General features: G+C 43.9%; 1 protein-coding gene and 1 long non-coding RNA gene across 3 annotated transcripts in view; one reads left to right on the top strand and one right to left on the bottom strand.

Moving 5' to 3' along the window:
- The window catches only part of RARB (retinoic acid receptor beta), a 404,400-nt gene that overhangs the window by 284,321 nt on the left and 104,152 nt on the right, over positions 1–15,927 (top strand). The window lies entirely within an intron of this gene.
- LOC125921370 (uncharacterized) lies at positions 4,627–8,155 on the bottom strand. Its single transcript, XR_007457394.1, has 3 exons — positions 7,719–8,155; positions 7,483–7,539; positions 4,627–6,216 (listed from the first exon to the last, which is right to left on the bottom strand). It is a non-coding gene; the product is annotated as an uncharacterized LOC125921370 (long non-coding RNA).

Genomic DNA, 15,927 nt, shown 5'->3' on the forward strand with positions numbered 1-15,927 from the left:
AAAAAAATTTAAAAAGTAGACTGCTTTATGACTCATGAAAATTATGTAAAATTCAAATTCAGTGTCTATGAATATAGTTTTCTCAAAACACAGCCAGGCGCATTCATTTATGTATGGTCTCTGGCTTCTTTCATCCGCCTCCCCCCCCCCCGCCCACCGCTGCCCCCCACCCAATGGTGGAGTTGAATACGTGTGGCAGAAACCATATGGCCCACAGCCTAAAAAGTTTACATCTGGCCCCTCACGGAAGGAGTCTTCCAGCCTCTGGGTCAGACTACTAGAGGTGTAGTTTATAAAATGAATCCTAGGGGCCTTGGGTGGCTCAGTCGGTTGAGCGTCTGACTTCAGCTCAGGTCATGATCTCGCGGTTCATGAGTTCGAGCCCCGCGTTGGGCTCTATGCTGACAGCTCAGAACCTGGAGCCTGTTTCGGATTCTGTGTCTCCCTCTCTCTGTCTGATCCTCCCCTGTTCATGCTCTGTCTCTCTCTGTCTCAAAAATAAATAAATGTTAAGAAAAAAAAATGAATCCTAAACCTGTGTGTGTGTGTGTGTGTGTGTGTGTGTGTGTGTGTGTGAGAGAGAACTCACTACCAAATTTATGGGAACATAAGTAATTTAGGGAGCAAACAGCTTCAAAACACAACCCTTCATTTTTGAAAGGTGAGCAGGAAATTATAAATAGGAGTGCTGGTTTCCTTCTTTGGTGGTGATGTTGACAATTCAAAGAAGTAATACCATATTACTAATGTAAATGATTTTGTGCTTCGCATACACGCGGTATGCTCAGAACATTCTCTTTGCCCCCAAAATAAGGATAAAAGTAAAGATTGTTTTCTTTTACTGTCAAATTAAAAACATAAACCAAGCCGTGTTCCCGGATCATTCTATTTGTATTAACAATTAAGGATCGTACACGGAAGCACAGTAATACCAGAAAATACGGCCACCTTATAGAACTCGTTTGGAAAAATGTCATTCTTTCCTAAGAAATACTGTGCTTAATTAATTCTTGCTCCTAGGAAGTCAACTTGGGGCACTCATTATGGCCTTAATTGGTGGTATAAATTCTGAGACCCCGGAGGGAAACACATTGCATGGTTACTGGTCTCTGGCCCTTTGGGTGAGCATGCGCTGGGTCCAGACCCGTCTCGGAGAGTGACAGCTTCTGGTTTTGATGGCTTCGGGTCTGGCCACACTGATAATAGGTTGAAAGGCCAATGTGCAATAAGAAAAGAAATGCAATGACTTGTCCCAGTGTTTTGCATTAAACAGTGTGAGACAACCTTCCGACTTGGAAAAATGTGTTTCTTTGAACTCCGGTTTTTCGTATTAAATTATATTCATTATACGGCCCATCTGGAATCTCCTGCCAGGCCAGAAATCATCTTACAGACATTAGCAAAAGGAAGTTAAATGTAATTTTTTTTAATTGTATACTTTTCATTTCCATTTATTTTTTTCCCTTTTATTGGAGAAACCAGATGGAAAGGAAGGCAGGAACCTCTCCCTCGCTCCGTTTCCCTTCGGGAACAGAGACAGAACATTCCTGGCCGTGCTCCTCTCACACAGTGACTTGAGGTGACGACGGGGCTGTCTAGATTCCGGGGATAATTGCTGGAAAGGTCAGGAGTTCAAGTCGAAGCACACAGCCTATCGGGGTGGTGGGGTTTGGAGAGTAAGCACGGTGTGGCAGCTGACTTTGGGCTTTCCCCGACGTGGGTTGTCACCAATTATATTTGGCAGCGAGGAAGCGAAACTCACAAACATCACGTGTGATGCCGCCCATTTTTGTGGACTGGTATTGACTTGGTTGTTTTGCTCGGAGGTGTTTGCTGGATTTTGACTCCGTGTGAAAAGGACCCATATTTGGGAGTCTCCTGGCTCTCGCAAGCTCTCTGCTTCTTACCGAACCAGACATGTCCCACAAAACGGACAGACCCGAGGCTCATACTGGGGGCGTAGGAATGTGTGTTTCCTTGTTCAGATAGGTGGAAATCTCAAGTGTCAGCGCTAGAAGGTAGAGAGATAATTTCAAACATGTGAAATGGAACCGCAGGGATGGGTCAGTAGTTTGCCCCCAACATCCCAGAGCCAGATAAAGGCAGAGCGTAAACTGGCCCACAACTCTTTGGACTTGCACTTCTGGCTTTTCTCTTTGGCCGTCCCCCGTGCTGGCAGAGGATCTTTGGCAAATGGAGTCATTTCCCCCATGCAACCCTCCACTCATCCCTAGGAGCGAATATTTACGGAAAGCTGGGTAAAGTACCGGATTTGGTGCTGAGGAGACACAAGCTTAAGAGTTAGGACACGCCTCCAGCTTAATAAGCTACATCAGAACAATTCTAGTCTTTATCTGTGTATTCCCGACCACTCATCTGGAGATTCACCCAAATGAATTCCGAGTTGCCATCTTTTGAAGGAATATTTTATTTTATTTTATTATTATTTTTTTAATGTCCATTTATTTTTGAGGGGGGCGGGCACACGAGCAGGGGAGGGGCAGAGAGACACGGAAACACAGAATCTGAAGCAGGCTCCAGGCTCTGAGCTGTCAGCACAGAGCCAGACTTGGGGCTCAAACTCACAAACCGTGGGATCATGACCTGAGCTGAAGTCAGATGCTTCACTGACTGAGCCACCCAGGTGTCCCTTGGAGGAATATTTTAAATTCAGATAAGGGCGAGGTACTTTTTGGCAACATGCTGACATATCTATAGAACCTGTGGTCATTTCTTGATGATGGTCTTTGGAGGTCCAAAGGGAGGAGAAGGACTCAGGCTCACTTTGAGTTTCTAGTATTGAATCCCTTGTATCCTGTGTATGATTTCATTGTAGTCAGGCTCCCATCACAGATTAGCAACTTTATTATCTAAATATATTTTCATTGCTCTGAATATTTTGTGTAGGACGACGTCCTCAAGCCTACATAGAGATGACCGCATCTAATTGATGTTGCTTTTTACCACACACTTGAGATGTGGAGGGCAGAGAGGGGGAGGAATGCTGGGTGATCCCCCTTGTCACTCACACACAATGGGCGTCTTTGTGCCTGGATGCTGGTGTGAAGTCTGCTGTCACTGATTGTCTCATGTAAGAGCTCCTTTAAGGAAGCTGGCTCTGTCCTGCCCTCGTTCACGTTTGACACGGTAACAGACACACATTACAAACGTAAATAGCAACTCCAGGTTTTCTCTTCCTTAGCAGTGTGTTAAAAGGTACTTCCACTAAATGGGTTACTTTGGCTTTAAATAATAGACCCCATCGCTTCTCTGTTCCTCAGCGTGTGAGGCGGTCTCACATACCACTCTCCACTTTCAACAAAGCAGATAAGGTATCAACACAATTAAAAGTGAAAAATAATCTGTCTGCTTTGCCGGTAGTGAATGCTTACAGAACACACACTGATACAATAGATTTTAAATAATTTATGTCCGGCACTTTTTTTTTTTTTTCCTTCAATCTGTAAATGAGGACACCTAATGCGGAATGGCCGGCATGATACTCTATCCTTCCCCCATTAAGATAACAAGATGAGGGGGCAATGATTCAGATCGGCGTATTTGGGGAGCACAGCGCGGATAAAAATTAAAAATTCAGAGAGATGATGCTCTGAAATGCTTTGGGTGAGCAAGCTCATAAAAGCCATTAGGAAACCCAAAATTATAAATTAATCCAGACTCTCCTTCTGAGGGGCTCCTAAAAGCACTTTCCGTTTTCTTGGCAGGATCAAAACATTACTTTTGTGTCACTGCCTGGTGTTTTTACAAGGTCTGTTCTAATGCCCGCTAAGGTGTAGTGTTCAGTCCTAATGTGTCTCTTGCAGCTGTCTTTGGTCTGAACCAAGCAAACGTCGGGTGATGTTAAAAACAAATAGGAATTAATATATGATACATTAGGTCCCCCTCCCCCATAGATACATGAACTCTCAAATTACCAGGATCATGCGATTCATGACTGCTTTTCCATCCCCGAAGGGGTGTTTCGTCCAATTCTGAAGGATTTATCCAGCTGCTGTCACTCCCGTTGGCAGTAAAGGGAATTGCCCCCACAAATCCCTGAAGTCTAGGGACAGTGCTGTCCCACAGAAACAAAATTGCTAAACTGTTTACAAAAAGTCATTCAGTCCTTTGGTGGTTAAATATAGCTTGATCATGATTTATGGGGGCCCAGCTCTTTTTCCTACACCTGCCTGTGGACATCTCCTAATTATTCATTTGAGAAAACTCTGGATAAAAATATCAATCTTGAAAACACGTGTGTTCCAAGGAAGAAGGCCAACCGTGTCCAAGGAAATTCTTAGTCCTGTTTGATCTAAGGAAAACCATTCCCAAATTCCACAGACAGGCCGATGCTTAAGAGAGGCAAGTTCTCTTAGATGGGTTCAGAATAAGCACACCCTCCCAAGGTATCTTTCACGTCCTTTTGAAGAAAATGAGGAGGGTAAATGAAATTCCAGGGAATGGTCATCTGGAGAGAAGAAAAATAGGGTGAGGCACCCCCAAAACTCCCACATGAGCCTTCCAGGCCTGCGGGGAGCAGATCTGATCGCCCGTCTTCTAGAGTAGGGTGTAGTGTAGTGTCGGGGACTCCTGTCCGTTAGCAAACCCATCCTGAAGACAGGGAAGTAGCCCCTGAGGAGAGAAATACAATTTTGATACAGGAAATAGAAGAAGAACATAGAGCTTTTTGTTCAAGATGTATGTTTCTTCTGTCTAAAGCCAGCAATTTTGGAAAATGAAGCTAAGAGTTTAAAAATAAGGGCTCTGTTAGGGAAAATAAAACAGGTCCCCCTACATCCATTAGGCTGCCTTTAATTGAAAACTGGAGAACAATCTGACTAATTGGCAGGTACCTCTTTTATTACTGGGCCTATTTTCCCCCTTCTCTCCAGTGTAATCAAAAGACTGCTCCTCTCTTTATCAACCAAAGTCAGGTGTGAAAGGGAAAAGCAGACAAGTAACACTTAAAAATTGATTGTGTGTGTTCTTCCAAATTTTCTCGTATAAAATAGGTACAGAAAGTACAGAAGTTAAGGTCCTCAAAACAGCAGAAGCTCCAGGAGTGTATTTTTATATAGCAGAATGCTGAGGTAGAAGCTGTAATGTGCTTAATTGCAGGCAAGTTCATGTTGTTTAAAAGAACTTTACCTTTTACATTGGGGACCTATTTCATTTCAAATCCGGGCACTGTGCTGACATTATATAGCAACTTTCATTTTAAAGATCAAGAAAGAGGAGCTGTGGGTGAAATTTGAGCCCATTTCTTGCTAATTTGGCGTAAGAAAGAAAGGAGGTTGGCATAAATCATGAAGTGAGTATTGCTGTCTGAATTATGATATTGGAGTTTCAGTATTGCCAGTACCGGTTCCTTTTGCCTTTTCCTTGAATCTGTTTTGGTGGTGGTTGTATTTACTGAAGGTAGCTTTCTCCACTGATCTTTTTTGTCCCCTTCTACATGGAACTGAACTGCCGTGTGATATCTAAAAAGCAAAATAACTTGCAACATGTTACTTTTTAATTATCAAAGTTAGACATGCTCCATCACAAAGGTGATTAAGATGCTACCCTCACGGTTCTCCTGCTTTGGGGGAAGAAAGAGACACAAAGATGGATGGTTACAGCGTCGAACAGTGAACGTTACAACAGAGTCTACCGATATGGTCGTATGGGATTCACAGGTACCTGGCCCTATCTTGGAGCAGGAGCAGGCCTAAACTCAAGGACAAGGCAGGGAAAGGACTTTTCAGGCATAAGGAACAGCATGTGTAAAGGCCTGGAGGCAAAGGAGAACACTGTAGTCTAGAGAGCCTGGCTAAGTACGAATGCACAACGGACCCATGGGACTTTGAGGGACCAGCAGGCTCTAAACCATTTCGCTGATGACCTAAACCATTGTTTAGACACGGCAGGTTTGGGACGATACGCCATATCAGGTCTTATCCTCGAGTCGCCATGACTTTTCCATACAAGGACAGAATGCGTTTTGAGAGCTGGAACTTAAGCAGTATTTTCTCAATAAACTGTTAGTAAGCTTTTTGCACTGTCTGAGCAGGGTCTGTGGTGAGGAGAAGCAGAAGGGTTACATCCAATAAATGCCCACTATTTTACAGTTGTCAGGCTCTTGAAGACTTCAATGTAAATGCCTGACCGGCTTCCCTCTGCTCCCACATCCTCTGCGATTCCGTCCTTTTCACTTTGGATTCGGGACGTAACCACCTATAAAATAAGCAAGAAAGATTCCAGTGAGAAGATCCCAGAATGACCCTGGAAATTAAATTTACTTGGCAGAAGTGCCAACAAATTGTGGACGAGTAGTTTTTTCTTTTCTATTTTAGGTCCCCCTTAGCATCATGAAATAATATAAGGGGTTCATGATTATTGGTTTCTGTGAAAGGCTTTTGAATTATGTGATAGAGTTGCCATGGTGATGTCCGGTGTCGTCAACCCACGTGTTAGGACAGAGCTAAGACCCGGCTTTGTTGATGGTAAAATGTTGCATGCCAAACTTTTAAAAGACATTTAAAAATTTATGCTCCTCTACAAAGAGTTTAAGCATATTTGAGCATGCTTTGGCTCTGTCTGCTTCTGCTTGCTTCCCCCCACCCTCACCCCTGCCTTTCAGTACAGATGAGGATCTTGAATTTGGGTCCAGATAAGATTTAGTAATTAATGTGCAAAGCACCTGGGGTCTGCTAACTCCTGGGCTGTAGCTGAGGAGCTATTTTGGGGCATTTTCTCAGTTAAATATTTGAGAATTAGAAAACTTAAAATGTGTTGGCTTCTTGCCCAGTTATATTTAGAGTAATCCTGATAATAAATCGGTAACTATGGGCTTCACCATGGAAGGGCACAAAATAACTGACCCGAGTAATCTAGAAAACAGATGTCTTTAGTTGGTTTAAAGTGAATTCTCAGGACCAGATTTAAAGAAAGCTATGTGGAGCTCGGTGAAATCATCCATTGCAGACATTTTTTTTTTTTTTTTCCTGTCTGAGGGTTTTTCTCCCTACCGTATCTCAACTCAAATTCTTGAGAAGAGCGGAAGTGGTCCCCAGGATACAGTCTTGATAAAAGTACCCAAGGAGATCTTGGGATAAGCGTGACTGTGGTAGACTTGTAGAATTCGGTCTCATCCACAGTCTCGAAACCAGCCTTAAGGTCAGCCACAGGAGAAGAGAGATTACCCGAGGCTTCCACGTCCTCATGAAGGAAAAACACAGGGAGCCTTTGCTACAGAGGGGATTCAAGAGCCAGGACCGGCTACGTAATTTGCAGGACCCAACACAAAATGAACATGCTGGCCTCTCGATCAGGAGTTATTGAGAATTTCAAGACCGTGACAGCAGAGCAGCAAACGGAGCGTGAGGCCCTTCCAAGTACCAGGCTCTGTGTGCGCCCAGGTCACGTGCCTGCGAAGCTGGCCCTGCCCAGATCGGATCCCTCCACTTTTTGAAAACGGCCAGTTTAACTAGTAGTGCGTACCTGCCTTATGAAGTTCTCTCCCCCCAAATTTTGTTTTGAGATCACTGGTGCCAAAACCTGATGGATTAGAATGGCGTTAGAATAATCAGACCCATGGGATAGCTGGTCACTTAAAAAAGTTATTTTATCCAAGGTCATGTTTTAGAGATCTAAAAACACAGGTTTTCACCTAAATTAAAAGACGTTTTATCCATCTGATTAATCTCTCCTTACTGTTGGTTTCCAGTTTATATTACCTGGTAGCATTTCTTCCCTGGATCACGTTCCTCCAAAATAAAGGACACTGTGAACTGAATGCATTGGCTCGGTGCCCTTCCTGGGACATTGAAAACTTGGGAAATGTAGACCTTGATTGTGATGTCGTGAGTTCAGGTTCTTAGTTAAGAACACGGGCTGCCTGTTCATTGGTATTCCTTCGCAGGGAGTTTTAATTAATTGGGGATTAAAAGGATTGAGAGCATTGGCCTGTGGGTCTCACAGGGGTTGAGCTCTCAGGGGCGCACCTGACAGTCCAGGAAAATGCCATCATCACACTCTTCCGGGATGACTGGTTCCCACAGAGATGTTGTTTTTGCTAAATCTGTAGTCCTTGCCCCTTTAGTACCATCTTTCTAGACCTGTCCCAAAATAAAGGCTTGCCTTGCTAACCCAGGGAAGAGTAAATGTGCCAAGGAAGCTTCTGGTCCAAGAGACTTGAAAGGAGACAGGCCTAAGCTATATGGTCACATTCTGAGCGCAAGGACAGGAGACACTGTGCCAGTGAGCCGGCACGCGGCACTCGAATGATGGGCCTTCTAGAAGCCATGGCTGTTAAACATCAGAGCACTCAGGCTTCACTATTGTCATTCATTCATCTTCACTGAATTCCCAACAGTAGAACCTTATCCTGTTGGAAATTTTTTTTTTTTTTTAAACAAACAAACAAAAAATAACTCTAAGCCTCTACCCCTTGGGACAACTCAGCTTTCTTGTTTGGAGTCTGAATCTTAACGTTGTTTTCCTCTTTGCGGTGCCGAGTGCGGCCCCCTCCCTAACTCACTGTGTTCTCTGGGTTACATTCATGCCCACCCTTCCCTACTCAGGAGGAAACTCTGTTTGTCATCAAAATAGTAGGCTGTTTTTCTACTTTCTCCCTCCCTCTCACCCATTGTCTTTCAGTGGGGTGAAAAGGTCTTCACTTTTCTCTTTCTCCCCCACAAATCTTGCTATTAATAACTTTTCAGACGTTGTCACGCATGGACTTCCACTCGCTCCGGAGGGTGTTTTTTGTTTGTTTAAGGCAACGTGTTTCCTGGTCTGAAAACCGTGTTTCCCAAAGTAGCTGTGATGGGATTATTCCATACTCGCCTCCCACTGGCAGAATCTCTGCTTCGGGCTGGAAATGGGAATCTCAGCTCTGTGCTGGCCCCAGGCTACACCTTCTCGGGTCCCTGCCTTGCTGGCCGGAGAGGATGACAGCCTGGGGCAGCCACCTGGTTGCTTTTTGATTGAAATGGGGTTGAAATATTTTCCCTTTAGTGACCAACCGGAGAGGACTAAGTAACACTCCTCATGGTCTCTCTCCTCTTTCTCTCTGGAAGGAGAAATTACCCTGTTGAACTTTGCATGGGATAGAAATTAACTCTGCGAGAGCCCAGTGCAAACAGATGCGCTTCCCATATTACTTTTGGGGTGGATTTCTCCTGACCCAGTGCTTCTTAGGACTAATGTAGTGCCAAGTTGCCCAGTTTTTTTAAATAAACAAGTTTTTACTCTGCACCTTGCTTCAATCACGACGCGTTCCGCGCACGTTAAACCTGATGTAAATGGCTCTGAGGCTAAAAAGCTACTTCCCTTCACAACACCGCGGTATGAATTCTCACAAGTAACTTTATGTTAAATGTGGGCCAGATTGCCCTGTTGTTCAGAAGTCAAGGATTCTTTGGGCTACATCCTTGACCGGACCTGAGGGCAGGTTTGGGGTTTTACGTGTTTGTATTCATGCCCAGAACTCACTATCTACTTTAGTATGGTTAAATTAATAGTATGGTTAGATTAGTATGGTTAAAATAGCGTGGTTCAATTAAATTAATTCATTGAGTCGCAGCTTCCTGAACAATCTTGGCAGAATAGGGTTCTGACCCTAGCCTCCTCCTGCACAGAAGAACGAGTGCCTCCTCGGTAAATGCCTGGCATGGCTGTCAAGATCCTGCCCAGTCCAAACCAACCTCTTTCAGCTGTGCCTTATACACACACACACACACACACACACACACACACACACATCATTTACGTCTCTGCCAGCCTGGCCCACTGGCCCTTCCCTGTATTTCCTCACCTGTGAGATCGCTCTAGCCGACCCAGAATGTTCCTTGGGGGAAAGCTCACCGTTTGAATCCTACCCTTCCATTAGAGCGAGAATCAAGGGCTGACTCCCTTCTAACTCCTTTGCATTCCTATGGCTTCACCTCAGTAAGTATTTTAAGTGTGCCTGCTATCTGCCAGGCACTGTCCCGGGCACTTTTTCACTTTCTGCTTCTGTTAGACGTTCTTATCACGCTGTGTGGTGGCGTGTGCCTTGGAGTGTTCACTTGATTTCATGTTGTTGATAAGTCGAGAAAGGGCACCAGCCCTGCCTTCCATATCCTTGTATGCCCCAGGAGAGCCTACCACATCCACTCCAGTTAACTGGCATTGGATGAATGAATCCGCAGAGGAATGAGTATATATAGAGGTGGCCTTTGGAATCATGAGGATATCCACCCACAATAGCCTGTGTTGTTCAGAGGTTCAGAACCGTGTTCTGTCCTATTTGGGAATCTTTATTTTCAATACCAAATGTATATTGGAAACTGTCCAGAAGAGAGCTTTGGAAAGAAGAGGTCTCATCACTAACAAAAGCTACCATTCACTGGGCACTTGCTATGTGCTGGGCATTGGGTTAACACTTTGTATGTGTTCCCTAATTGGGTATACTCCGTAATGCCATGAAGCGTAGGTGTTTTCATTATCCCCACCGTACAAATGAGGAAACAGGCCTTAGCCCGACTCACTTAATGTCACAAGGATGGTAAGCAGCAGAGTCAGAGTTAAAATCCACAGGCACTCAAGCTAAAGCCCAATTATTTTTTTTTTTAATTTAAAGCAAAATTTTTTTAAAATTTTAGAATGTGTGTGCGAGCAGGAGAAAGGGCAGAGGAAGCGAGAGAATCTCAAGTGGACTCCAAGCTCAGCATGGAGTCTGACATGGGACTCAATCCCATAAACATGGGATCATGACCGGAGCCAAACTCAAGAGTCAGATGCTCAACTAGCCGAGCCACCCAAACGTCCCTGGAGCCCAATTCGTAATCACTAGGCTAGCATCTAAACCAACAAAAATCACTCTTTCTGGGAGATGGTTGAGGGATCTCACGGTTTGTGGGTTCGAGCCCCGCGTTGGGTTCTGTGCTGACAGCTCAGAGCCTGGAGCCTACTTTGGATTCTGTGTCTCCCTCTCTCTGCCCCTCCCCCTCTTGTGCTCTGTCTCTTGCTCAAAAATAACTGTTAAAAAAAAAAAAAAGGTTTTGAAAGCCAGAAGTTGGAACATGGTCCACGAAAGGAAAAAAAAAAATCACAAGAATTAGAACAATGATTTGAGAGTATTAGAGGCGGGAAGATGGTCCAACTTCATCTCCTATCAAAACATGAAGAAGGGAGTAAAATGAGCCACTTTTATCCATGTCCTTTATAGATTTGGGACCTAAGGCCAGTTTATCAAGGTAATTAGGAATTTTAGTATTTGGGTGTGGGAGAATGTTCAGGCTTAAAAGAGATGGTTTCCCTTTTGACTTAGGACTGTGTCTGTACTGTAGGTAACAGAGGATTAGGTAGAACACTGGTGCCTCATATCCCCAAGGGGAGACAGAAGTAATCTGTGGGCATTCTGTGATTATTCCTAAGACACTCTAATGCAACTGTGGCCTTCTCTACCACAGGAGTGGGTTTTTTTGTCTTTTGGTTGGGTCCCAGTTCCTTGAGAGCAAGAATAGATGAGCGTGAGATAAGAAAGGCTAAAAACACTATGGTTAGAAAACACTTGACTCGGTTCGTGAGGCAGATCTGTCTTCTTGACTGAAGTAGCTAGAGTGTTAGGGGTGCGTGGGTGGCTCAGTCACATGGGCATTGGACTCTTGATTTCTGCTCAGGCCATGATCCACGGTTATGAGATGGAGCCCTGCATCGGGCTCTGTGCTGAGCGTGCAGCCTAAGATTCTCTCTCCCCCTGCCCCTTTGCCACTCGTGTGCGTGCACACACACTCTCTTGTCTCAAAAAAAAAAAAAATAGCTGTAGTGTTGTGTTACAAAAAGTAGAAGTCATGATTAACCAACAGAAGTCATAATTAAGAGAGATCAAGGTTAACCAGCAGAAGTTAGGATTAACAACAGAAATCATAACTAACCAACACGAATCATGGTTAACCAAGGGAAGCCTTGATGGTCTCACCTGATTACATCTCCAGTTGGCGGATCTTCCGCTACCTTCTGAGCGATCTGGCTGTTCAACTACAGACAATATCATCCTCAAGGAATATACTAATATTGAATATTATTGAATATTAATATTAATATTATTGAATATTAATATATTATAGTATATTGAATATACTAATGTTGAATAATATTGAATATTATTCAATATATTGAATATACCTTACTTCCATAAAATATACTAATATTTTATGGAAGTAAGGTATAATACATCCACGACTCTCTATTTTTGCTTATAGCTGAGGACATCGTCATTCATTCGTTCATTTAACAACCATTTATGAAGCTATCAATCATGTGCCAGGTCCTGTCCTAGTCCTGGGGACATTTGGCTAAGAAGGCACCGATACGGTTTTATTCGGTATCGAAATACTGAAATACTTTCCTACCATTTGTAGAATAGCCATTGCCTTGAGTCTTTCCCTCACCCCACCCAAGTCCCCTGTCTTAGTTCTGGGGAAGAGACATTAAGTACTGACTTGAGGCCACATTGGGGCCTACCAACCTGCCTACTCTAGTTCCAGGAAGCTGGCCCCCATGTTCCTGCCCTTCCTCTGTCAGGACATCCTAGATCTCAGCAAGGAAGATGTCACACTTGCTGGTGGTACTGGGACACCCAGTTGTAGAAATCTAGTATGCCCATTGGCTCCCTGAGGCTGTGACTGCTGGCCGTAGGCTGGCATTCCCCCGTGGCACCCATGTATCCTCTGAAGTCAATTGTAGTATTGTCTGTTATTTTAAATACTATAATTGAACAGGAATAATATAGAAAGGTAAGCAAGATGCCAAGGTTACCTGGAAGAGGAAGCATTCCTGTGTGCTTGGATCACTCAGGGAAGGCTTCCTGGATGAGGTGACCTAGCTCTTGAAGACTTGACAGCATTTTTGGGGTTTACTGGGAAAAGGATGTTTCGGGAAAGTGAGAAAATTGTGATGCCAGTAACTCTAGACTAGTCCCCACTAGGTTACAGTTTTTGCCCACGCAGGTGGACAGCCTCTCCTTCCTTAGTCTTCCTTTTCCTTGGCCATTTTCTTTGCTCACAGAAATTCCTTCATCTTCACTTTCAAGGCATCCCAATTTGTCACTCTCTGGTGCAATGACACACTTGGGATGTACACCCTGAAAGGATCTGGGAAATAAGCCGCCCAGCCCCTCACTTAGAAGATGAGAGAGCTTCACCTCCTAGGGCTGTGACTGGGTCAGGGCCACACAGTGATAATGAGGAGGCTGCAGTCCAGCACCTAGACCTCCTCTCCCGTGCCCTTCCTCTACTGCCTCCTACCTATTCCTACCCGCCCCAACCCCGGGCTGCTCCTCCAAATGGAACCAAATCCTTCCTTCCTTCTTTTTTTTTTTTTTTTTTTTTTTTTTTTTTTTTTTTTTTTTTTTTCTCTTCTAAATGTATCTATTTGAGAGAGAGCTTGCACGCAGGGTGGGTAGGGGTGGGAGGGGCAGAGAGAGAGGGAGAGCGAGAGAATCCCAAGCAGTCTCCACGCTGGCAGCCCAGAGCCCGACGTGGGGCTCTGGGGCTTGATCCCCAGAAACCAGGAAATCATGAGCTGAACTGAAAACAGGCATGGGACGCTTAACTGACTGAACCACCCAGGTGCCCCTGAAATCCTTCCTTTTATATGCTCAACTTTTCAGTGTTTTCTCCTCTAGGTATGTTTCTGCCCATCTACTGGCTTCAAGGACTATCACGCTTTGAATTCAGTACTTCTAAACCCATTTTTACATGTGACAAGATTTGGGTTGCAGTTTTGTTTCTCCAAGTATGAGGCTTCCGATTTTAGGTTGGCACAGATTTGTGGCTTTAACTCTCGCTGAACCACCGAATGAGAAACATTTTCTCTGAATTCCTCAGTGATAGTCTCAAGTCAGTGCTGATCTGTCTCAGGAAGTGATAAGGCCTGGAGCTTTAAGCCCCTAGCAGATCTAGTATCCAGGGAGAGCGAAATAACATCTGATTATTGTTTCGTTTGACTTTTGTGTTTTATTTGCCTTTTAATATTGACAAGCCAGTGCTGGCTTTCAAAGGAAGCCAGAGATTAAAGGTCTCCGTTTTAAGTAACGTTAGAATTTAGAGTCAGCCTAAGAAAAAACATTAAGCAGCTAAAATTTAGGTGGCACGGGGCACAGTGTCACACACATGCACACGCTAGGTCCTCAAAGCAGTCAAGGAAACAAGGTTTAAATAATAATTCCCCACAACTACTGGGAGGAGAATTTGTAGAATGCAGATATCACTCCGGCCTCAGGGGGGTTTTCTGTTTACCCAGTCCATGTATCAAAATACCTCCCAGCATCTATTTTAGTCAGCAAGTATTCCACCGTGGTGGAAATGATTTACTGAAAACTTAGACCTTCTCCTGATATCTAGCCAAAAATCTGATTTGGAAAACCGAGTCCTGTTTAGTTTCTGCCATCACTGTTACTGAACCACAATGGCTGGGCAAGTAGCGACAACATAAAGTTCTTCAGTTCTCTCTTCTTCTTTCATTTGAGCATCACGAGATTGTTTTGGTCCCCCTCTTGGTCGCTCACTAAGCATCTGCTGAACTAAATACTTAGTTTCTAATAAATGGAGGAGGTCACCTTTGGCCACTTGCTTCACACATGCAGGAAAGACCAGATCTTCCATCGGGTCAGTGTTTCTTGGCAGGAGAGCAAGGAAGTTTCTGTAAATTGAGTTTGTACATCTGGCAGCCAAAAGTGTCCTGTAGGTATATTTTTTGCATAAAAAGATATGTTTGAGGTGACCGCTCTGCACAGATGCTATTAAAGGTTCGGAGTATTTGTAACCTGTTATTTTAGATTTGGGGCATATTTGTAGCTCCAGAGGTACAAAAATAAACTGCGTTTTCTTGGAAGATGTGTGTGTCTGGGATGTGACTGGAGTTGCAACCTTAAGCAAGATTTCCAGGCGTTTACAGTTGAACCGTGCCAGTAAAAATATGTTTATTTGGACATTAAAATCCTAGGGTACCCACGTAAATATCCTAAACAACGTGTGTTACACGAGCTTTCGTTGTTAATGTGCTTCAGCTTTAAATGTTTTTAGTTCTGGTTCCTGGAGTGTGAATGTATTACAGGGAAAGTTGAACTCAGCGAGTCTTCTGTGCCATTCAGCACATTTGGTGACGCGTCTCTTAGATCCAAGAGAATTGTTTCTGATGTGGGTAAAAGTCACATCACAGTTGTGAAGACAAACCACCCTGCTCTCAATACTCTTAGCAACATAGAGGTTTTTGTTGGGCGATCAGGAGAGAGAAAAGACAGCAGGTATGTGCCCTTCACTCCCCGTTCATTCGTCTGCGTAACAAGCATCCCTCGACTATCCATCGTCTACGAAACTGTGCGGTAAAAATGGTGAGGACAAAGAGGAAAAGGCAGTCACCGTGGGCTCATGAGCCTACCGTCTGCTTTATTTCATCAGTATTTCACAGAAATCAGGATAAATTGCTTCTTTTGCCAAAATATAATTTTCAGAAAGTTGAAAAGTAATAACTCTGTCAAATATTCAGTAAGCACGTATTTGAAGATTTATCGAACCCAGTCATGAGAGAAATGGTAGGATAACAAAACTGGTTCAAAGGGGGATTTGAGCAAAATGTCTAGGTAGGCAGGTTGATTGACAGATAAAGTGAAAAGAAAAGAGAATGCTGGAGTAAGACTTCAAAGTTAGGTACAATACTGGTTAATGTCCTCCAAGGCGATAAAACAGTACTCTTTGGTTCTATTTCAGCCAGACAGAAATCTTTACACCTATCCTTAACAAATATATTTGTAATTTATCTGTCTTCTACCGTCGTTACAGAGTCTGTGACCAATCGATAGTAAATAGTAAGTCAAACAAAGTTACATTTCCCAAGAGTGTTAGGTGACTCTTGGGTAAGCTTGTCAAAAAGTCCACGTTGCAGGACAGTGCTGCCCGA

The sequence above is a fragment of the Panthera uncia genome, chromosome C2 (genome assembly GCF_023721935.1).
Source record: "Panthera uncia isolate 11264 chromosome C2, Puncia_PCG_1.0, whole genome shotgun sequence".
Taxonomy (NCBI): Eukaryota; Metazoa; Chordata; class Mammalia; order Carnivora; family Felidae; genus Panthera; species Panthera uncia.